Below are 23,388 nucleotides of genomic sequence, written 5' to 3'. Positions count from 1 at the left end.
GTATTTAAATAAATTACCTGGCCCTTTGCTGCCTCTCTTTGCGTGCTTATTCCGGCTAGAATTTATCTTACAGATGGTGCCAAAACTCGGGAGAAGTGTGAGCGTGAGGCCCTGACTGGCCACTGGTGGCCCCGCCCCCTCTTTCCCTGACCCAGTACCTCAGCCTGCTCTCTGCTGTGTAGATTATTTTCCGGTGAGTCCCTCAGTTTCCCCCGGTCTGCTTCTCTTCCTAACTCCATTTCACCTGGTCCGTCCGAAATCGTAGCTACGTCCAGGTCCAGGCATTCAGCCCATCCGTTGTGAGTATCCGGGATACTTGCCCCTTGCCCTGCGGTGGGGGAGACGTCCCTCACCCAGGCTCCCAGGCCGTCTCCCCTGACTTGGTGCGCTTGGGACGCTGGGCGCTTCTCTCAGTGGGATTTTTTTTTGGGGAAGTGAACACAGACGTGGGAAAACAGCCCATGAAAGCAGAGGCTCAGACCCCACTCCGGTGTCTCATTTCTAATCTGGCTACTCTGTTTGTCCCGGGAAGTCTACAAACGGATTTGCACTCCCGTCATGGCCTTTATGTTAAGTCTTCTATAACTCAGGTTCTCCTGGCCCGATCTCCAGTTAAAGATTGTCAGCCTCTTACTCTGCCCAGTCCTTCCTTTTCAGATCTGTCAGAAGACCTCAGTCACCCGCCTCCCTCAGCTTGCAATCCCCTCCCCCTCTCTCCACCACCATCTCTAAGTCCTTTGTCTTCCCACGTGTCACCTCCATCCTAAAGTCCTGCATTCTCAGCCATGCCGTTGTCCTGCTCTCCTCTTCCAGTGGCTGCACCAGCCCCTCCCCCTCTCCTTCCACCTTCACCGCCCTCTTCCCCCACCAGAACACGCCCCTTCCGCCCTCTAGTTCCAGAAGCCACAGACAAGAAGCTGAGAAGAGAGACGGCAATTGGATATCAGTAACTTGTCTTTGTATAAGTTTGTCTATCTGTGTATGTTTTTATATGAAAAGTGTTGCTGACTGTAGTCATTGTATCTCAGTTTGTATGTTTGTGTGTCTAAGTGTATAAATGAAAAATATTTTATTTAAAAACAAGCGCTTGTGAAGATTGAGCATTCTAGCTGAGGCGGGCATGTCCTTGTTGTTATCAGCTGCCTAAATTTACCTAAGGTCATTTAGGTCAGTGTTATCTGCTAAATCTTTTAAGAATAAAATGCTTAAAAGCTTAGCTTTGTCTAAACATTCAGTAAAAGTTTTGTAAGTAATCTAGCATAGTTGCTAAAAATAAGTAAACAAACCTAGCAAATAAATATCTTAATAATAATACTGTATTAATGTATAACAGTATATATATATATATATATATATGCAGTCTGAGAATTTTTGTAGTAACCAAAATTCTCAAAGTTTGCTAAGTTATATAGACATTTTTTGTGCCTAATAAGAAATTGTGCTATAAAGCACATTTCCAAAAATAATGATATACATTCATAAATGTATCAATCTGAAGAATGCTAGTGTAACAGTTTACAGTAGCCTATTCTTCAGTGTTCACTGAAGGTTAAAGTAATAGTTTTAAGTTCTAATCAAAACTACTTAAAGTAGTAAGGAAAACATTTCTGCATGCTAAAAAATATGTCTTTTGATAAAAGAAAATTGTAAAGAGTTTGTAGAAGAAGTTAATATGGTCATGCTATATAAAATTAAAGCAAATGAGTCTCAGTTTCAAGTACACAGCAAAATTACAATTTTGTTTTCAGTTAAAAAGACAAAGTTTTCTTAACTGTTAGCTCTTAATATTGAAAGACTGCAGAAAGTTCTTCTAATTGTTTTATCAAAGCAGTTTATTATGCTTAAAGTCTCAGTGAGTTGTCAGAGTCTTTAAGAAAATGAGATCTTAATATTAAGAGGACTAAAAGCTAAACTTTGATAACAACTGTGTAACCTTTATTTGCCTTTGAAGTACTTTGTTGTCATTCTAGTTAACTGGATAAGTATTGCTTCACAGCAACCTATAATCCTATTTAAGCAAGTGCCTTAAAACTTTTAACAACTTCCCAAAATCAAATTCAGAAAAGGTGCTTTTGCCTCTAGTTAACTCTGATATTTTCCAGAGGGCCCCTGGAACATGTCAGAGGAATTTTTTTCTCACTGGAGAAAATATTTAGCTAATTTGGCTTATTTATCTGATATATAATTACCTGCTTAATTACCTAAGAAGCACTGTCAAAAAGAATAATGCTAAACTTTGTTACTGAATGTTTTGTGTTACAGAAATATCAGAATTTCCCTATGACAACTGTCTTACAGTAAGCTCTCATCAGATCTTTAACCACGGTCATTTGTAAGTCTTTTGCCATTTATAGTCACTGTTTTATTACTCCTACACTAGTAAAGAACTAGATTTCAGCAGAACAGGTATTAGTTACATAAGATTAAGTAAGCTAAGGAAGATAGTTTTGTGACTTTTTGTTTCAGATGTTGCTGATAAAGTGTTTTAAGCTTTTTCTCTTAAGCTGACAACAGTTTAGTAAATGACTGCCTTTATAAGCAGAATTGAAACTTTATTTTTCTCTCTACCTGATCCCTCCAGAATTTAAAAACTCTCAGTAACTATTTTTATATTGCATGGCAGTATATTTATTTGCATAAGTTCAATAAGAACCTGCTTTCCTTGTAAGAGGACCAATTAAAAACATTGGTTATACTACCAAGGCTTTGACTGGAATATCATACCTGAGAGACATGTGTGTAAACTCAGATATGAACAGATGGCTTTAAGGAACTAAAGTTGACTTTATAAAGCTAACAAAGCCCCTTGGAAGAACTGGCCTGGTACCTTGCTTACAGAGTTCCCAGCAGCCTTACCAGGTGAGTAAAGAAGGTCACTTCCTGGCAAGTGCAGGAACCTCAAGAAGAGAGGAATTCACCCAAATCTACAGGTACTGCAGGCACAACCTGATGGCAAGTCTGGCTTGGCTTTCTGGCCTCAAGAGGCCCTTAAAAGTCCAATCTGAAATTCCTGACAAAAGGTTCCAGCAAAGCATAGTTAAAAGAGCCCATGTAATCAATTGCTCTTCTTGCTGCACTTATGCAAATAATCAAGCCAACTGTTAATTATTTTCTTAATCTAACTACTTCTAATAAAAACAAGGGTGATTTTAGAGAAAAGTATTGTTTAAGTAATACAGTCTTATCTATACTAAATCCTAATACTAGTCATTGAGATGTAAACTCGATCCAGAATTCCAGTTCCCTACAATGGCCTAGCTAATGGCCCTACTGGGCCCCTTAATAACAGTTTGCAGTTTACTCTTAGTTGCCCCTTGTGTCCTCAGGTTCCTCCAACAGCAGCTAACCCAGATGACTTGAGTCGCCACCAACCAGATGTTACTTCACCGTTACGCACCTCTTCCCACTGAACCCCCTTCTTCAGCCTAATACCAGCCTCAAACCCCCACGATGCCCCTTGTCAGCCGGAAGTAGCCAGATTGAGTCGTTGCCCATTATCACCAAAAGGCTGGAATGTTAGGCTGGAGAAAGGAAAAACAAGGACATGCAAACAGAACAGAGAGATGCCATAGGGGGAGAACAGACCAGACCCCAAAGTCCATGACATATATGGAAAGGGGACAGCTCTTCCTGAATTCCATCCTAATGTGCCAACTAAGACCCGGATGTCAGCCTCCTCCCTCTTGGAAAGAAAAAAGTTTCTAGTTGACTGTTATGTCACCTTTAGCCAATCATACCTCTCAACACCCCCCTAAGATAGTTTGCCCACTCCTCCCCTCCTAATCCCTTATAAGTGCCCCACCTCCCTAACCGGGTGTGACTTCTCTGGCCTCTGACAAGAAGGCCACAGAACCTCACCCGGGGGGTATTTAAATAAATTACCTGGCCCTTTGTTGCCTCTCTTTGCGTGCTTATTCCAGCTAGAATTTATCTTACACTGAGAATGTTTGGTATCTTGATCTGGGAAATTGTTACATGAATGTATACACATGTCAAAATTCACCCAGAAAAAATTAACTTAAGGAAATGCAAATTTAGTTTATTAGAAGTTCCCCATTACTCTTTCAGATATGGCAAAACCACCCTAGAAGTTAATTCCTATCTGTAAGTGTAAAAATGTGCATACACTTAAAATTTTTCTATGTGGAAGATTTCAAATATATGCAAAAGGGGTGTAACAAATCCCAGTGTACTAGTTTCCATAATTATCAACTCTGAGCCAATCTTGTTTTATCTATACCCCATCTCCTCCTCCTCCTCCTTCCCTCCTTTACTTTGAGGTAAATCCAATACAGCATATTATTTTATCTGTATATACTTTAGCATGTATCTTAAAATACAAGGACTCTTTTTTAAGCAAAATGATATTATCAGTTTTAGCAGAATAGGAATGTCATTATCACACCCTAAAATTACAGTAAATCCTAAGTATCATCGGTGTTCAAGTTTCTGGGTCATCCTGAGACGGTGTCCAAGCAAGGTCCACACTGAGCCTCTGGTTGGTAGGGCTCCAAATGCTCATTCTATACTGATTTCCCAGTTCTCCAAGCCACAACCATACACACCCGCGTCTGCAGCCCATGAGACAGGACTGATCAGGCCAAGGATAACAGCAGCTTCAGCCACCAGAAGGTGGATCAGGAAATTATTTTTGTGGCCATTGCCCTTATCAAATGGGGCTCAGCCTGATTTTCCTTTGGGCCTTTGCTTTGATTGCCCTGATGAGCTTCTAACCATTGACCTACTGTTTTCACATCTATCTGTAGTGGTTTTAAACCTGGCTACAAATTCTTTGAAACTCCTATTGAGAAATGATGTCTATGATCCATAAGAGTATGGGTGAGTTTTGACCGCTTTGACCAATAGAGTAAGGAGAAGTGACTCAGTGAGACCTATAAGGCTGGGTTGCCAATGGCCAGGGAGCTCTGGACCAGACGGAGAGACCACATGTGGGCATTCCAGTTGACAGTCCTAGCTGAGCCCAATCCTTACACCATCCCATCAGGCACTGGTGGGTTGAAGTTTCTTCATAGTTAAAAAGTTTCTAGATTACAGTCCCCAGTCATCTGAATCACCAGATATTTGAGTCTTCCCAGTTGAGACTCAAGGTGTTATACAGCAGAGACAAGCCATCCCTACCTCAGCATTATTAGAGCGCCCTGTCTGAAATCCTCAATGAATGCATTAGTCTAAAAATAAAATGGCTTATGTTTTACACTACTACATTTGGGAACGGTTTGTTTATACATTAAGAACCACTCTAGTTCTTGTCGTGCCTGTTTCCTTACAGGGTTATATCCCCTCACTCCTACCTCAGAGCATTAACTGAGTGTCCATGATTTGGGAAACCAGCCAAAGGAACAGCCTGAAAGGTCTCACCATTCACCGTGAGGAAGGTAATGTAATCCCCATTTCTAGTAAAGTGACACACAACCCCAGGCTCTGTCTGTCATTAAGTCCAGAGGGTCCTGGTTCAGTTTTTCCTGGGGAGAAAACCTCGAGACGCCTGGATTTATGGGAGTGAGAGAAGGGTTCAAATAGCCTAAATTTCAGTCAGTCTTCCTTCCTTCAGCCCCTCCTCACCTGCCTCCAGCGCCTCAGTCTTCACTTGGCCCTGCAGGGGTAGTTAGAAGTCTCATCGTTCACAGCCTCTTTGCAGGCACGCACATTGCAGCGGTTTTCCCTTGGCTAAGTTGGAATCCATCAGCCTTTTCTCTTCTCTGTTATCTGCTGACATACCATGTCAGCTTTGGTTTCCTACCCGCTTTCCTCCTGTGTGTTCGTACCTTGTCTTATTCATTCTCAGGCTCTGACCTCCTAGAAGCAGGAAGGGAAAGTGGCCGGCGGACCGGTCTTGTGTCCTGACTGTGTGTTCTCGCTCAGTCCCTGCTTTCCGGCCTGCCTCTCACCCTAGTCATGCCAGAACCTGGTGTTGCCGAGTTCGGAGCTTGTGGAGGACTCTCGAACAATCTTATTTTCAGCCCTGTGCTTCATTCTCAACTTCCACAGTACCTGCTGCCTCTAAGTTCTGAGTCTTGTAAGGTCTCTGGGGCGAACCAGCTCACTGCGGGTAAGACCCCCCTTCTGTAGGCTCTACCCTCACACGGATCTATACGGATCTTCTGTGGATCTTAATTCTAACAAACAAAAAAATGATTGGGGGTCGCCGCCCGCGCCCCGCGGCCGGCCGCCCCGCGATGCCGCTGCTCCGCGCTCCGCTAGCAGCCTGTCTCGGCGCAAGCAGGCCAAGCCCCCAGCACCTCAAGTTGGACGAGGAGCTGCCGCCGCCGAACGGGGCTCCCGAGCACGGTGAGCGGCGCGTTCCCGGGTGCGCCTGGTCGGAGAGTTGGGAGCCAAGTAACCTTGGCTCGGCTGCTGTAGTTGGGGAGCTGCGCGGCCCGGGCGTGGCGCGCGGGCGGGGCGGGGCGGGGCGGAAGGGTCCGCGCCACCGCCTCCGCGCCGCCCCCCGGGCTCCCTGCGCCCGGACGCCGGGCGGCGAGCCCCGGGACCGTGCAGTGGCGGGGCCGCGTCCGGGGAGGCCGTCGCCCGACAGCTTTGTTCGGCGCCCGGCGCCCCAGCCCGCCCCCGGCCCGGACGGAGGGGCGCCCGGCGAGCCGCGAGGTCCCGGCGCGCTGGCCGGCCGGTGACGCCTTTCGGAGCGGCGGGAAGCCCGCGTCGCCGGCCTTCCTCGCGGCCGCCCTGGGACTCGCCCGGGGGGGTGAGCCGCTCCCGGCGGCCGCTGTCCTGGTCCCCCGGCCCGGCGTGCGGCGGCTCCTCGGGGTCCGCGGGCGGGGCGCGCGCGGCCGGCGCCCTGGCTCCCGCCGGGGGCGGGGCGGCGGCGCCTCGGCTCTGCCCGCGGGACCGGGGAGGTTCCGGAGCTTTTCTCCGGGTGCCGGAGAGTCGGACGGGGCAGGTCCGCGGCCGGGTCGGCGCGCAGACAGCGGGAAGTGCTTGGGACCCGCAGCAGTTAGTGAATTCAAGTTGTGAGCTCGCAGGGCCCTTTGTCGCTCTTCTCTGCGGAATCCGGTCCCCGAAGATTAGAACAGGAGATACGCTGAAAAGAAACGCTTGCATATGGTGGGTAGATCAAGGACAAAGAGTCTTTTTGTCATGGAAATTGCTTTTTTGTTTTGTTTCCTTCATCACATAGAATTTCTCACCCTTGGTTTGTTTTGTATTGCCCTCAATGACTACATGATCAAATGAATGGATTTATTTCTGCCGAATGAGACAGTCTTTCCTTCAAAAGAACTACATTGCGTCCCAGGGAGGAATTTTAAAGCTGCATTATTGTGGCTCCTGAATAGCTTAAAATCGGCTTTTACCGCCTCCCCAAAATGCAACAATGTAAATACTTCTCAGTTTTGTAGGGTCGTTATCAAAATGTGCAATGTCTCCTTTTATTAAAGCATTTTAATTATTAGAGTAAAACAAGGGTGTATTTAACAATTAACAAGCTGAGGCACTGCTACTCATTTTTTACTTCACTTCAGAAATGTGAGCGTGGTAAGCATGTTGAGGGGTGTATTGCCTGTATTTGAAAACCTAGGATGGAGTAAATTATTTACAAGTTCCCTTTTGAATTCTCCTTGTTACTGAATTTGTTTAGAGGTGAAACATAGTTAGGATTTTTTTACCCCACGGAGGATTAAAGTTTTTGTCAAGCCTGTGTTTTTTCAAATTCATTCCAAGTTGTAATCAAGATAGTGCCACAGTTCCTGATCATATTTTGCAACAGGCCAAAAATAGCCTGCCTGGGGCTGAGCCTTGGTGAAGTAGTGTGTTTCCTCAGCCTGTTTTAAGAATAGTTTAGGCAAACTACTTAAAAAATAGTTCTTTTTGATTTTATTATTCTGAAGCTGATTGTTCTTGGAACATGAAAGGAAAGGAGCGACACACAACAGCAATTTACCGGAGAGTTCCGCTTTATTAGGGAAAGGTGCTGGGTTATATAGGATGGGGCATAGGGTGATTGTGGTGTTACTTCTACGGGGCTGGTGGCTGTTGGCTAGGTGCTGGGATTGGGAGGGGGGCGAGAGGTGATTGGGCTTCAGGTGGCGCCGGCGGGAACCGAGGACCCCGAAAAGAAGCCACAAGTTCGCCATCTTACTGGTGGGGACCCTTCATTCCCCCCTTTCTCCTCTATGGGTTTGTGGACGTTGCTTTCTCTCTGACTGCTTCCTGCTGAACAGGGGCGGAGAAGGGACTGAGGGTTTGAGGATTGGGAGGAAAGGGTTGATAGGACTCCCCACAGTAAGGATGAGTAGATGTGGACTTCTTCAGGTTGGAAATCAATGAAGGTTCCCTGTAACCATAGGTTGAGGACCTGTTGATTCTAATGGTGCCAAGAGGATATGGGTGTCAGGAGCCAGGCGTCTGCGGCTATTGTTTCCAGGAACAGTTTCCAGCGGAGAGAGGGGTCCATCTCAGCATGTGGTGAGGAGGTCACGTGAGGGTGAGGGGTCTTCCGTGGCCAGAAGCTGGTAGTTCCTGAGTAAAAGCTGGTTGAAAGCTTGATTAGAGATTTTCCCGACTTGGGATTTGATGAACTTTATTATACAGGGTAAGAAGAGACAGACAAGAAGAATGACTATTATGGGGCCTGCAATGGGCCAGAGCCAGGTGAGGAGGGGGTTTGTTAGTATTGACGAGAATGGGTTGGAATTGGAAGCAGAGTGGAGGCTGGAGGCAAGGTCAGTGAGTTTGGTGATGTCAGTTTCTACAATGCCGGATTCGTTGATGTAATAGCAGCACTCTTCCTGGAGGAAGACGCAGGTGCCGCCCTTCTCGGCTGTAAGCAGATCTAGGGCCCGCCGGTTTTGAAGGGTGACTTTAGCTAGCGAAGTGACTTGTCTTTGGAGAGAGGCTAGGGAATCGGCAGTGGATGCCAGGGCTCCCTCAAGTTTGGCGTCGAGATCTCTAACTGCCCATAGAGAGTGACCCAAGGCTCCTCCTGAAAACCCCACCCCAATGGCTGAGGTGATTAAAGAGATACCGACCATGATGGGAAGGAAAGCAGCCCTTTTTGTGCGCGAGTGCAAGGGAGGTTGGAGTTCAAGGAATTCTGCCATGCTGTAAAGTGTAAGCTGTGGGATTAGGGTGACGAGAATGCAGGGTGTATCGGAGTTGAGAGGCAGTGAGTTGAAAAGGCTGCCATTACACCAAAAGAAGTGTCCCGGTTGTGTAAAAGTCTTAGAGCCGGAGGTAGGGGTGTAGATAGAGAGGCAGTGAAGTGCACTGGAGGGGGGTGGAGTTGGGCCTACACAGTGGTGGATGGTGAGATTATCTGGGTATTCTGGCTCCCATAGGGGTATGTCTGCCAGGGGACGGAGGGGTTGTCCTTCTGCATGGAAGGAGTAGTTGGAAATATTAAGGGGCACGGCGGCCAGCAGTGGGCGCTGTAGTGATGCGCACAAGAAACAATTGGCGGTGTTGAGGGTGTGGTTGAGAAAGATGGCAGTGTCTTGAATGAGTTGTAACCAAGAGTAGGAGGAATAAGAAGATGAAGAGGCGCCGTCAAGAGTTTGGATAATGACTTTTTCGGAATGTCTGATATCTGATGCAACTTGAGAGATCTGGGAGCGAGAGGGAACATACTCTCGAGAGATATGAAGGGTACCATGGGGGGTCGAGGACCCCTTGTAGTAAACTGAGGCTGTTACTCCAGCAGCCCATCGAGAGTCCCAGGGATCTGGGATTGATAAGGAGAATGAGCCGTTGGGATATTTCATGAAACGGTTGGAGGAGTAATACTGTGGGTACTGGAAGTTACTCATGTAGTGAATGGTGCAAGACCAGTAGGGGCATCCCCCGTAGGTGTCTGGCCATCGCCTGCAATAGGCTTGTCTTTGGTCATAGAGGAAGCAGAGGTAGGGAGAATAAAGGTAGCTGTAAATGAATACTTCAGTGGAGGGAGGAAAGTGGAGGTACAAAGGCTCAGAGCAGCCTTTCAGAGGGCAGTCTGATGTGGCAATGAGGGCAGTAACTTTTGTTTGATGCTGTGTGTAAGTCTGCTTGACTTTGAATCGCCATACAAAGGAGGATGGGGCGGCAGGGAAGACAATAGGAATGAGGGAAAAAAGCGAGAGAGCAGTAAAGGAGGAAAAAGTCATGATTCAGGTATGGATGGCAAAGAGGGTGCACGGGAGATGCGGAGCTTCAAGGGATCAGAGGGATGAGGCGTGGTAGAGTAGACAGCGTCTTGGGCTGTGTCCGAAGGACTCTGGATTGTGACTGATGGGTCTTGGGTGTCCAGAGAAGGTGAGTCTTGGGTATTTGGTTTCAACCTGGAGATATGAATCCAAGGGGTGACAGAGTTATCAGGCAGTGAGAGCTTGGCAGCCGAGGGGGTGCAGAGAATAACTGGGTGTGGACCTTCCCATTTCGGGGTGAGAGAGGGCTGATCCTCTGGTGGCTTATAAAACACTAGTTGGCCGGGCTGTAAGACAGGAGGATTTTGGGAGGCGGATGGATCAGGAAGGAGCCAATCTTGATATTTCCACAATTCAGTGCGGAGGAGAGAGAGTAGTGGAAGGGCTATATTGGGAGGAATTGGTCCTTTGTGGGAAGGGAGCCCCGGGGGTAGAATCGGGCGGCCGTACATGATCTCAAAGGGTGACAAGAAGGAAGGTTTCTTTGGGAGGGCTCGAATGCGGAGTAGAGCTAAGGGAAGTAAGCGAACCCAGTCAAGGCGTAGTTCTAGAGATAGTTTGGTCAGGATGTCTTTTAGAGTCCTATTGGATCTTTCTACTTTTCCTGAAGCTTGTGGTCGATAAGGACAATGTAAATGCCAGGGGAGCGAGAGCGACTTGGAGAGGTTCTGGATAATTTGGGCAGTGAACTCAGGGCCGTTATCTGATTGGAGGGAAGTGGGCATCCCGAACCTAGGAAAGATCTGGGTGAGGAGGATAGAGGCAACTACGGATGCTCGTTTGTTAGTGGTGGGGAAAGCTTCAACCCATCCTGAAAATGTATCTACTAGCACGAGTAGGTATCTGGTACGTCGTACAGGGGGCATGTTAGTGAAGTCTATTTGCCAATCTGCAGCGGGGACATTACCCCTTGCTTGATGAGCCGGGAAGGGTCGGGCTTTGAGGGGGGTATTAGGGTTAGTGCGTTGGTAGATGGTGCACTTGCAGGTGATTTGGTTAAGTAGGGTTTTGTCTTCAGGAGAGAGAGGAAAAAAAGATTGTAAAAAATGGATTAAGGATTGGGGGCTGGGGTGGAACAGGTCATGTAAGAGGCGGAAGAGAGACTCTTTGTCCTGAGAGCAGAGGGCATCTTGTGATAAGGCTAAAACTGCAAGGGCAGACGGATTGTTGCCTGGTGCGTTTTCTGATAGGGCAACTGACCGGGCTACTCTGTCGGCCTTGTTGTTACCTCTTGCAATGGGGGAGTCATCTTTTTGATGTGATTTGCAGTGGACTATGCCTAGTCGGTGTGGGAGTTGTGAAGCCTCTAAAAGTTTAGTAATTAAGGCTGAATTAGTTATGGAATTCCCTTTTGTGGTGAGGAGGCCTCGTTCTTTCCATACTGCCGCGTGGGACAAGAGAATGTGGAATACGTACTTGGAGTCAGTGTACAATGTGAGAGACGTGTCCCGGGCCAGAGTGCAAGCTCTGGTGGCTGCAATGAGTTCAGCCTGCTGATTGGTTGTACCAGGGGGTAGGGCTCGTGCTTCAATGACATCTTCGAGGGAGACTACTGCATATCCTGAGTAGTGGATGCCCTCATGTTTAAAGGAGGACCCATCAGTAAACCAGATGAGGTCGGAGTGTGAGAGGGCTCCTTCGGAGATCGTGGAGTGGCATGGAAGGAAGTTGTGAAGGGCTTCTAGGCAATCATGCGAGGGAGTATGAGGAGAGTAGGGCAGAGGAAGAAGAGTGGCCGGATTTAGGGGCGGGCAGGGGAGGAAAGAAATGTTTGGATTTTGGAGGAAAGAGGACAGTAAGGTGAGGAGTCTGGAGGGGGGGAGAGTCTGTAAACTTTTGTAGGTTAAGAGATCTTTTAGGTGATGTGGGGACAGAATGGTAAGGGGCGCTCCGAATGTTAGTTTATGAGCTTCTTTCTGCAAGAGCTGTCCAGCGGCTAATGCCCGTAGGCAGGGGGCCCATCCCCGAACTGTGGGGTCTAATTGCTTGGAGAGATAAGCTACTGGGGCAAAGGATGGGCCATAATATTGGCCTAGGACTCCTAGAGCTTGACTGGACCTCTCATGAATGTATAATGAGAAGGGTTTTGACAAATCAGGGAGATGGAGAGATGGAGCTTTTACAAGGGCTTGACGGAGCTTAATGAAGGAGTGTCGGGGTGAGGATGATAATGGTTCTTCAGGGGGGCCCTTGCTGAGGTCGTATAGGGGTCTTGCCAACAGGGAGAAGTTAGGGATCCACGCTCTAAAATACCCAGCCAAGCCTAGAAAGGAAAGGATTTCTGTCTTGGTTTTGGGAACGGGCAGGTCAGAGAGGAGTCGTTTTCTGTCTAAGGTAATGGACTTTCTTTGCTGAGACAGAAGGAATCCAAGGTAAGTGACAGAAGGGGAAGAGATTTGAGCTTTGGCAGGGGATACTCGGTAACCTCTGGAAGCTAGAAGGTTAAGTAGAGACGCAGTGTCAAGTTGAGACTGTTCCCACGAGGGACTGCAGAGCAGAAGATCATCTACATATTGTAATAAAGTGGACTCGGGGTGATCATGGTGAAACTGTTTGAGGTCTTGAGCTAGGACTTGTCCAAAAATATGGGGACTATCTCGGAAGCCTTGTGGTAAAACTGTCCAAGTAAGCTGAACAGAATGTCTGGTGTATGGGTCCGTCCAGGTGAAGGCAAAAAAATCTTGGGAGGAGGGGGCTAGGGGAATAGAAAAAAATGCGTCCTTGAGATCTAGGACTGAGAAGTGGGATGCAGAAGCAGGGATCTGCGATAAAAGGGTGTATGGATTTGGAACTAAGGGATGGATAGGGACAACGGCTATGTTGATGAGGCGAAGGTCTTGGACAAGGCGGAAAGATCCGTTGTTTTTTTTAACAGCTAATATGGGGGTATTAAATGGGGAGTGAGTGGGTCTGAGGTAGTTTTTGTTTAAGAGATCTTGAATGATGGGTTGGAGGCCTATGAGGGCTGAAGTGGTTAGGGGGTATTGGGCCTGACAGATATACTGAGAGGGGTCACGTAATTTGATAGAGGCAGGGGGACATAGGGCCATGGAGGGGCTTGTAATGTCCCAAACTTTGGGATTTACAGGGTGTATAAGGGCAGAACTGGAGCTTTCATTGGGTAGAGCATTCATGTCGGCTATGAGGGCCATCAGAAAGGGAGTACTGGGGGCTGTGGGATTGGATATAGTTATGGAAACGTGGAGGAGGGAAAGGATGTCCCATCCTAGTAAGGGGATGGGACACTGGGGCATAACTAGGAAGGAGTGGGAGAAAGGTATGGGACTGTCTAGGATTGTGCATAAAAGGGGGGGGGGGGTTTAATGGGAAAATCTGTTTACCTCCTACCCCGACTATAGGAGTAATGGCTGGCGTGGTAGGGCCCCGGTATTCTCGCAAGACTGAGAAGGTGGCTCCTGTATCTAGGAGGAAGGAGATGGGGCGACCGTCTACTGTTAAAGTAACCCTGGGCTCCTGTTTGGTGATGGAAATGGTCGGGCGAGAAGCCCCCGGGCCCCGTCAATCTTCTTCTGCCAGCCCCACTACGGTGGGCTTAGGATGGGGGTTGTTCGTCCAGCCTCCCCTTCGGGTGGTTGGGCAATCAGACCCCCAGTGGCCCTTTTTGTGGCATCTGGGGCATTGGGTGGTAGGAGATCTGGGGGAGGGGCACGCCCTTGACCAATGTCCCTCTTTTCCACACTTGAAACAAGCTCCTTGGGGGGGCTTGTCTGTAGAGGGGCGCCCAGGTTGTGGTTTTATCAGCTGGGCCAACATCTGGAAATTGGCCTGATCAGCTTTTTGTTTATGGCGTTCTTTCTCCTCCTCCCGGTTATGGAAGACTTTAAAGGCCACTGTTAGGATCTCAGTCTGTGGGGTAGCGGGGCCCTGTTCTAACTTTTTGAGTTTAGCTTTAATGTCGGGGTAGCTTTGAGCTAGGAAGTATGTCATAAGGACCTGTCTTCCTTCAGGTGTTCCTGGGTCCAGGCTGGTATACTGTAATAGGGCTTGAGTGAGTCTATCTAAGAACTCGGAGGGGGTTTCATCTCTCTTTTGAATTATGTCTTGGAGCTTTTGAAAATTGACTACTTTACGAGCTGCCTTTTTTAGACCTGCTATTAAGCAGGAGGCAAAAATATCTCGAGAGTGGAGACCCACAGTGGTGTTATAATCCCAGTGTGGGTCTTGTTCAGGGACAGCAGTGGGACCAGGGGGACAGGTGGGGTCAGTCCTGTGGGTTTCAGTAGCATGCATTTGGGCGAAGTCCCAAGCTCGTCTACACTCCTCAGGGAGGAGAGTATTGGCCAGGAGCATGAAGATGTCATGATGCGTGAGGCTGTAAGACTGGAGGGTCCATTGAAACTCCCTGATGTAGGTCGTGGGATCAGTGGAAAAGGAACCTAGGCGTTTCTCTAGTTGGGCTAAATCTCCTAAGGAGAAAGGGATGTGAACACGCAAGATGCCTTCGGATCCTGCTACTTCCCGGAGCGGGGCGATAATTTTGGGAGGCCCTCGGGACCGAGTCTGAGGGGGACTGAAGGGTTCTGGCTCAGTCTGTGCAGGGGAAACAGGTAATGGGGGCAAAGCCGCGATAATTTTGGGAGGCTCTCGGGACCGAATCTGAGGGGGCAAAGATGGACGAGGCTCTTGGAACTTAGTTAGAGGGGGGCTGAAAGGCTCAGGCTTGATTTGCGGGAGGGGGGAAGGTAAGGGGGACGGAGGAGGAGGTGGTGAGGTGCAGGAGGAGATGGTGGAGGAGGGGGAAGGGAGAGGATGGGAGGCTTCTGCGGGGGTGGAGGCGGCGGCGGCGATAGAGGAAGGGGGAGGGGCTGTTGTAGGAGAAGAAGGGGAAGGGAGAGGATGGGAAGCTTCTGCCGCGGGGAAAGCGGCAGCGGTGGTGGCGGTAGAGGAAGGGGAAGGGGCTGTTGTAGAAGGAGAAGGGGAAGGGAGAGGATGGGAAGCTTCTGCCGCGGGGAAAGCGGCAGCGGTGGCGGCGGTAGAGGAAGGGGGAGGGGCTGTTGTAGGAGAAGAAGGGGAAGGGAGAGGACGGGAGGCTTCTGCCATGGGGAAAGAGGCGGCAGTGGCGGCGGAGGGTGGAGGGGTTGTAGGAGGGGGAGGGGCTGAAGGGGGAAGTCTGTATGGCGGAGGCTCGTCGGCCGGGTCAAAGGTAATTGAAGAGGGACTGGGAGTGTGTGGAGGGGAGGGAGACGGCTTGCAGGCTAGGAGAACTTGGGGCGGGGAGCAGGTGGTGCAGAGGCTGGGATTTTGAGCTAGGAGGCGAAAAGCTTCAATATAGGGAATCTCCTTCCATTTTTTCAGGTGCTGGCAGTAGTTAAAGAGATTGCGAGTGATGTTAGGATCAAGAGTTCCCCCTGCGGGCCATTGGTTGTTATTGTCTAGGGGGTATGTCGGCCAATCTTGGGAGCAATATTTACGGAGAAGTTTTGGTTTTATATCAGGCGTCAGGGAGAGGGTAGCTAGATGCTTAAGCAGGCATTCAAGAGGTGAACTTTCAGAGAGGGATGAGGAGGCTCCCATGGCTAAAGGACAGAGAAGGAGACAAACAGGGGAAGACAAACGGAGATCCTCAGACTGGAGGCAGACCACAAGGAGACAAAATGGCTAAAGGACAGAGAAGGAGACAAACAGGGGAAGACGAACGGGGATCCTCGGACTGGAGGCAGACCACAAGGAGACAAAATGGCTAAAGGACAGAGAAGGAGACAAACAGGGGAAGACGAACGGGGATCCTCGGACTGGAGGCAGACCACAAGGAGACAAAGGGCGTCCCCGATGATCCTTGGTGGTCTGCGGAAACTCGTATACGAGTCGGAATTTCTTGGGAAGTGTGGGTCGTCACCCAAACTTCCCTAAGAAGGCAGAGTGCCGGAGTCACGAGGTACCTAGCGCTAGGCGTTTTCGGCAGGCCGAACAGGTTTCGGCGGACGGAACAGAAGGAGGAGGGAGCGGGAAAAGGAGCGTTCTCATCCGCAAAGGAGTCACCTCATTTATGGCTGTTGGGGGGGGGGGCTGAGAGTCTGCTGCAGCTGTGAAGGCCTGAGGTGGGGGTTTATGGCTTTTGGAGGAGGGGCCTGAGGGTCCGCTGCAGCCGTGAGGGTCTGAGGCAGGGATTTATGGCTGTCGGGGGAGGGGCCTGAGGGTCCGCCGCAGCCGTGAAGGCCTGAGGCGGGGAGCGTTCCCTCCTCGTCCCCGAGCGTCAGGGCCTTGCCGGACGATCACGGTCAATGGCACTGCGATAGCTCAGGGAAGAGTGGCCCACCCCGGTGGGGTGGGGGGACTTACCTAAAGGCCAGAGAGGAGTGGTGAGTGTGATGAGCCAGTGCCGGAAAAAGAGGACGAAGGCAAGCTGCTGCTGGTGTTGGGGGAAGACGGGGCCCAGTTGGGGTGTCCCGTCTCCCGGGTTTTGGCACCAATGAAAGGAAAGGAGCGACACACAACAGCAATTTACCGGAGAGTTCCGCTTTATTAGGGAAAGGTGCTGGGTTATATAGGATGGGGCATAGGGTGATTGTGGTGTTACTTCTACGGGGCTGGTGACTGTTGGCTAGGTGCTGGGATTGGGAGGGGGGCGAGAGGTGATTGGGCTTCAGGTGGCGCCGGCGGGAACCAAGGACCCCGAAAAGAAGCCGGAAGTTCGCCATCTTACTGGTGGGGACCCTTCAGAACATAAAACATAGTGTTCTCTCTTCACCCAGGGAATGCTCATGTGTATGTTACTGGGTCTACTGATCATTAGTAAGACAACAAGGTAAAATATTTTTTAAAGATAAATGGTTGTGAAAACTATAGCCAAGATATGGAAGCAACCTAAGTGTCCTTCAGTAGAGGGATGGATAAAGAACATGTACATATACACAATGGAATATTATTCAGCCATAAGAAAGAAACAAATCCTACCATTTGCAACAACATGGATGGTGCTGGAGGACATTATGCTCAGTGAAATAAGCCAAGCAGAGAAAGACAAATGCCAAATGATTTCCCCCATTTGTGGAGTATAACAATGAAGCAAAACTGAAGGAACAAAATGGCAGCAGACTCAGAGACTCCAAGAATGAACTAGTGGTTACCAAAGGGGAGGGTGGGTGGGGAGGGAGGGAGAAGGGGATTGAGGGGTATTATGTTTAGTACACATGGTGTGGAGGATCACGGGCAGAACATTGTATTACGGAGAAGGCACATAGTGGATCTGTTGCATCTTACTACACTGATGGACAGTGGCTGCATTGGGGTATGGGTAGGGACTTGATAATGTGGGTGAGTGTAGTAACCACATTGTTTTTTCCATGTGAAACCTTCGTAAGAGTGTATATCAATCATACCTTAATAAAAATTTTTGAAAAAATGGTTGTGAGAACTAAATTACTCCTACATGAATCAGATAGTCCCAACATCTAAATTTTGTTAGATGCAATGCAAATAAACAGACTTATGCATAAAGGTAGAAGTGAGCTAAGTTTACTGTGTTTTAGGAATGAAGTAGTTCCTTTGTGTCTCTTTGGGTGTGACATTAATTAAGGCAGCTGCACAAGAGTAAAACTGAAGGCTGTCGAGAATGCCAAGAAAAACAAAATACACAAAATTTTTAGCAAAATATGGTAGAGTCAAAGATGCACAGTCATGTTGACTTACAGTAAAAAGACTGTTTCCTTAAAAAGAAATATGAGTTATTTTTCAGGGTTTGGTTTTTAGGCAAGCCATAAAAAGATAGTTATCCAAACATTTGCTGCACTGCTACCCAAACCTTATCCTTGCAGGAATGAAATATGACGGCATGTCTAGGATGAAAAAGTTATAATGATTTACATTAAGTTCTAAAGTTATTCCTGTTGTAGAAATGTATTTTAAGGATGACTGTGACATTCCCACTATAAATGATCTTTTAAAACTGCAAATTATTTCATTCCTGTTCCTGAAAATTTAGAAATAAATGTGATACAGCTTTATGATTCAGTTAAATATGTCACCAGTAATGAAATCCTTTGAGCCAGCTGAATATATTTGTTCTAAGAAAAAATTAAAACTTCTAAAGCCAGAACAACACTTGTATGCTAAGAACTTTAAAGGCGTAATGCTGCTACCCTTCATCATATAAAATATGCTTAAAAAAGATGCATTTTCACTGTCCTTAGAAAAGAAGTATGTATTTAAGGAAGAACAAAACAATATTGTAATTTAAAACAATTTGCCATCCTGAACTTTGTTAGCACTAATTGCTTCAAAGTGTGTTTTTATTTTCTGCTAACTTCACAGTCCTATGGCTATCTTAAAAATTCTTTTAAATGTGAATAGCATGTGATTTAAGAATTTAGCAGTGGTATTCACAGACTGTGTTTAAATTAAGGGTAAGAAGGCCACCAGCCCTCAGTGAAGAGCTTTTCTCTTTTATCTGTATATGCGTGGTTTGCCTTGAGTACCACCCCAGCACACACACACACACACACCACACATTTACAGTTCAGCATTCCAAAAGGAAACAATGCAGAAGCCACTTTCTGACATTAGCTGGCAGATTGTTTTCTCTGAAACAAGAAAGCTGAAAAGTAGGTAACTTAAGTAAGGGGGAAAAAAGGAAAAAGAAGAATTTGCAAACATTTAAAAGTAACATTTAAAACTTGACCTATTTAAAAATGTATGATTGGGTGGTTGACAATAAGCATGATGGTTAATTCCCACCTTACAGAGGAACTGATTATGTAATGGGATTTTTATGTACATTTTAAACTCCCACTGCATATGCATAATCCAGTATTTTCAGATCTGTTCAGAGCTGGAGAAAAAAGAAGGTAGGGACCAACAGCAGGAATTACTTAGCAAGCTGATTATTTTTTGTATACAAGATGATGGCAAAAGCGGGCTAAAGTGGGTCAGATTTCATTTTCCACTGCAGTCTCTAAAAGGCTTTGTCATTCATCTCACGGTAGCTCTAAGAACTTTTCCTTTTGGGGGGAATTCAGCAGTTTGAGTTCTGGGTACTGAACCTCAGTTGAAATTCAGCATTCTGAAATATAAAGTATTATTAGCACAGGCTCTATATTTAAGGAAAACAAAAATCTTTTTAGCTACTAGTGAGGTATGCAGCCTCTTTTAATGCTGCAAAAGAGTTTCGAGAAGGATGGTTTTTGAGTAATATTTATAACAGGGAGATTTTTTTATTTTGTCAGTTTTTATTTCCTATATTTCTTGACTAGTTGCTGGAATAAGACCACCATATCTTAGACTGTCTCATGAAGATGACAGCTAATTCTACTTCTGGTGGGACAGGTTTGATATTCTAACATATGTTACCTTGCTACACATTTCATATAAAATCAAGCATAAATAAAACCTATGTAAAAAGCCACATGTTTCAGTAAGTTTAAATAAACTTACATATTTAAAAAATGATTAGGAATATTTGAAACATAAGAAAATTAAGAAATGAGTTTGAAATGAAATAGTAGAATTAAAAATTATGCTTTTAGAATTTTTTTCATTGAGCAATGCATGCTAAAATGTTTATGAATGAAATTATATCATTAGGATTTGCTTCAAGATAATTGGGGAAAATTAGTATTGATATAGATGGAATGAGACTGGCCTTGAACTTGAGACAGCAGGTCTCTCCCTTTTCTTGTAGTCCCAGCCTTTTCCCCTCCATGTGGCCTTTCCATGTGGTTTGTTTAGCAGCATAGCTGGCCTTCTTGTACAAGGCACTCCCTGAGAGAACAAAATTGGAAGTTGCCAGACCTTCTTAAGGATTAGTCCCCAGACTGGCACCACATCACCTCTTTTGCACTGTATTGGTTCAAGGGAGACACAGAGCCAGCTCCCATTCAGTGGAGCATGGGCTACACAAGGGGTGAATCCTGGAAGAGGCGGCTTGCAGGGCTAATTTTCACACATTCACAATGATTAAAACTTTAAAATGTGTAAGTTAAGATGTCTCCTCTTTCCCCACTGAGAACTGCAGTGGTCCAGCCATTTGCAGAAGGTAGAGCGATAATGATCCTTCTCTGCTCCCACTTAGCATCTGTCCTCCACAGCTTGCCAGAGTTTTGGACCCAGCTAGTGTCAAAGCAGAGAGATGCAAGAGCACTAATGCAGTGGGAGTTTCTACCTGAATGATTTTGTTATTAGATGGCTTTGCTCGCTGGATTTGGCAGATGTTTAGAGTGTCTTGTTTTGTGATGGGACAGGTGACTGTGGCAGAGCTGGTGCTTTCCTAAGTTCTTCCAAGAACTTCAATGCCACTGGAACCTTTCATTGTACTTTCCATAACACGGGCAAAGTATGCTCCCTTATGGCTCACTATGCATCTTTGAAGCCCATTTTTTTCTTTTGGCTATTCAATGAAGACTCTTAACTGGAATCCCCTCACTGCTCCTCTCCTACCAATCCAAAGAAATCCTTGTGGGCAAAATTTGGAACACCACCAAGCTGGCTGAATCACAATTGGAAATACTCCTCACACAATCTTGACCTGATAATCTCTAAGAATGAAAAGCAATATCGATGCAGCAACATTTCCATTGCTGTCACTCTCAGAGAAGCTAGCCAAGCCAGCCATGTCTACCAGATTTTAGATTTTCCAGAGAGAAGTTAGACACCAGTCCATTTTGTCCCCGCAGGTGGCAGGGAACATATTAAGCTCACATCAATTCATTGAAGATCCTCTCTTCTCATGGGGCCAGCACTCCAAACCTACCCCTTTGGGTGGAGAGGAAGGGTTCAAAGCTCAGCATTTTCTAAACAAATCCTAGGTACACTCAACCTTTTTAGACGCTCAGTTTTGGTGAGGGGTTTAAGAATTGCGTCCTGGGTCTTCAGTAACCTCCTCCTCATAAACCCCTGAGAGTGGCTCACCTCATCTCGGTATCTGTTATCTCTTGTATCTTGGTGACTCAGTCATGACTTTCAAGCTCATATCCTTTTACAAACAATCTGTATGCACAAGCTGAATTCATAGCTCTATTCCTAATTCAACTGTTTACTTTGTACTCCTTTTCAAATGCTCCCAAAAGGTGTTATTTCTCCAGTACTTTGACAGGCAGATGGAGAGCACATGATTTAGAGAGCACAGAAAAATAAAGTATTTCATGTTTTAAAAATAATTTATAGTATATCATACATACTCCTTTACTCAAAGGAGAGACTGAACACTGAAAAATGCCCTTTTCATCCTCTACTCTGTACAGCCTCACAGACATTTATGGTTGAGGAATCAGGCTGCTTCACTGACACAGAAGATCACGAGTCCTGAGCCTGCCTCCGTGACCATAGGAACCGGCAGCAATGGCGTCAGAGGCCTGCACTGTGGCTTGTGTTTGCTCGGTGGTGTTATGTGGAAGGAATCACAGATGCTGAAAAGAAAACACTACATAAATGCTTTTCATTCCTTTTCAAAGGTACTTGCGGATCATTTCTAAAAGAAGTATATGAATTCCTGTGGTCATTTTTCTATCTTCAGCTTGAGTTAATAAAATTTATATTAGAAAAGAAGAAAATTTTTAAATGATGTAAAATAATAAGAACACAGACTTGATTATATGCATACATTATATATAACATATTTAAATATATATATATACACACATCACCAATTTTTAGTTTGGGCTATTAGTTTGGCTGTAAAGGAACTCACCTGTAGGATGGCTATGCCGTGACCCCAGTCAGACTTGTATAAAGTCACTTTAAACAAAAGTTGGCTGCAATAATTACATTGGCCTTTAGTGTTTGATTCATACCTGACTCCACTTTCCCTGATCCTCCACCATCCTTCCAGCTATGCTTTAGGCTTCTCAGATCACCTGCTCACACTGGTTCTACCCCATCGTTATTTCCAGCTTTATTCATTAATTTTTGGGGAATCCCTGAATCTGTACTCTGAAATAAGTTGCAACATGCCGGGTTTATTATTCATAAAGCTAATGCATGTCATATATTTGGTCCACTGTCTCAATAATGTTGGTCATTCATTGAAAAAAAAAAGATAATGATTTTATCCAACAAAGAAAATTCAGAAGCCCCATCCTGCCGAAAAGAAGCTAGCAGTTTATTTGTAGCATGGGCCAGTGATTTTCCTAGCTGCGTTGACAATTAAGACTACAAAAAGAAGGCATTCAGTAGAAGCTGAATGGTCCAGTCTTTATGAGCATCTGCAATCCTGGCAGGTCTGTTCCAACACTAATGAATGAGGGAGGCCTCCTCTCAAAGAAAAATCACATGAAATGTCCAAAAATGAGCAAAGTCTACAAAGAAATGGTCATTTAGGAATCACTCAATACATGCAATAAGTTGACTTAGAGCTTACCATTCCAGCCCATCGGGTACTCCAAGTGCTGGCTGTGTATCATGTAACCCTAGGACTCTGGGGTGCTGTTGACATAGACAAGCTCACCAATTCTGTGTCCGTGTCGAGCCTGTCCGGCAGACAGAGCTGAGCGGGAGATGGTGGGCTCCTGACTGAGGGCTGCTGATTCCCTCATCTGTCCGGCTGCCCTGAGTGTCCTGGCTGCAGGAACGCCCTCAGTAAGAGGAGGAAGGACCAAATATGGTACCTGGGGCATCGGTAGGACTGCCTTTAGAGAGAAAGGAATGTGCGCAAAGACTGAGGATAGGAATCTTTAAACTCTTTTTAAAGTAACACTTCTAAATTCAAAAACTATCTGCCTAAAGAAAAACATATTTTATAACTTCTTGTGTGTGAGCCAGTTTAGACTGAAAAATTGTATATTGAAATTGTGAAAAAACCAATTGTTTCTGAAAATGGGTTATCATATATATATATATATATATATATATATATATATATATATATATATATATATATATATAAAACAAAGCTTTTTGTTACAGAGTAGTTATGAGAATGCTTGATCTCACAGTGACAGGGGTGAGCAGTAAATGAAAGCACTGTACGGTATTATTTAGTAGTGAAGTGCTCCCTCTAGTGGGCATAAGTAGGAATGTCAACAAAAATGGTAAAAAAAACATTCCATTTTCTCTTTAATGTTTAAATCATGGCATTAAAGAAAAAAAGAGGGAATAATAGCTGTTTTCTGATGGGCCATATAAGCTGTAGTATAGTAGAAAGTGTTAAAGTCAGGGCATTTTAGGTCATTGTAAGGGTTGAGATGTAAAACCGTTTTAAGGTTTTTAGTGGAACAGGGCTTCTCACTCTTGGCACTATAGACATTTTGGTATAGACAATTGTTTGTTGGCGGGGGAGGGCTGTTTT

General features: G+C 46.2%; 1 long non-coding RNA gene across 1 annotated transcript; it reads left to right on the top strand.

Moving 5' to 3' along the window:
• Nucleotides 1–893: 893 nt before the first annotated feature.
• On the top strand, nucleotides 894–22,879 carry LOC140849993 (uncharacterized). Its single transcript, XR_012132591.1, has 4 exons — nucleotides 894–979; nucleotides 2,263–2,332; nucleotides 5,291–5,396; nucleotides 21,347–22,879. It is a non-coding gene; the product is annotated as an uncharacterized lncRNA (long non-coding RNA).
• Nucleotides 22,880–23,388: the final 509 nt, after the last annotated feature.

This window comes from Manis javanica, chromosome 6 (assembly GCF_040802235.1).
Source record: "Manis javanica isolate MJ-LG chromosome 6, MJ_LKY, whole genome shotgun sequence".
Lineage (NCBI taxonomy): Eukaryota > Metazoa > Chordata > Mammalia > Pholidota > Manidae > Manis > Manis javanica.
The sequence above is the reverse complement of the archived record's forward strand: the minus strand, read 5'-3'. Positions and strand labels throughout refer to the sequence as shown.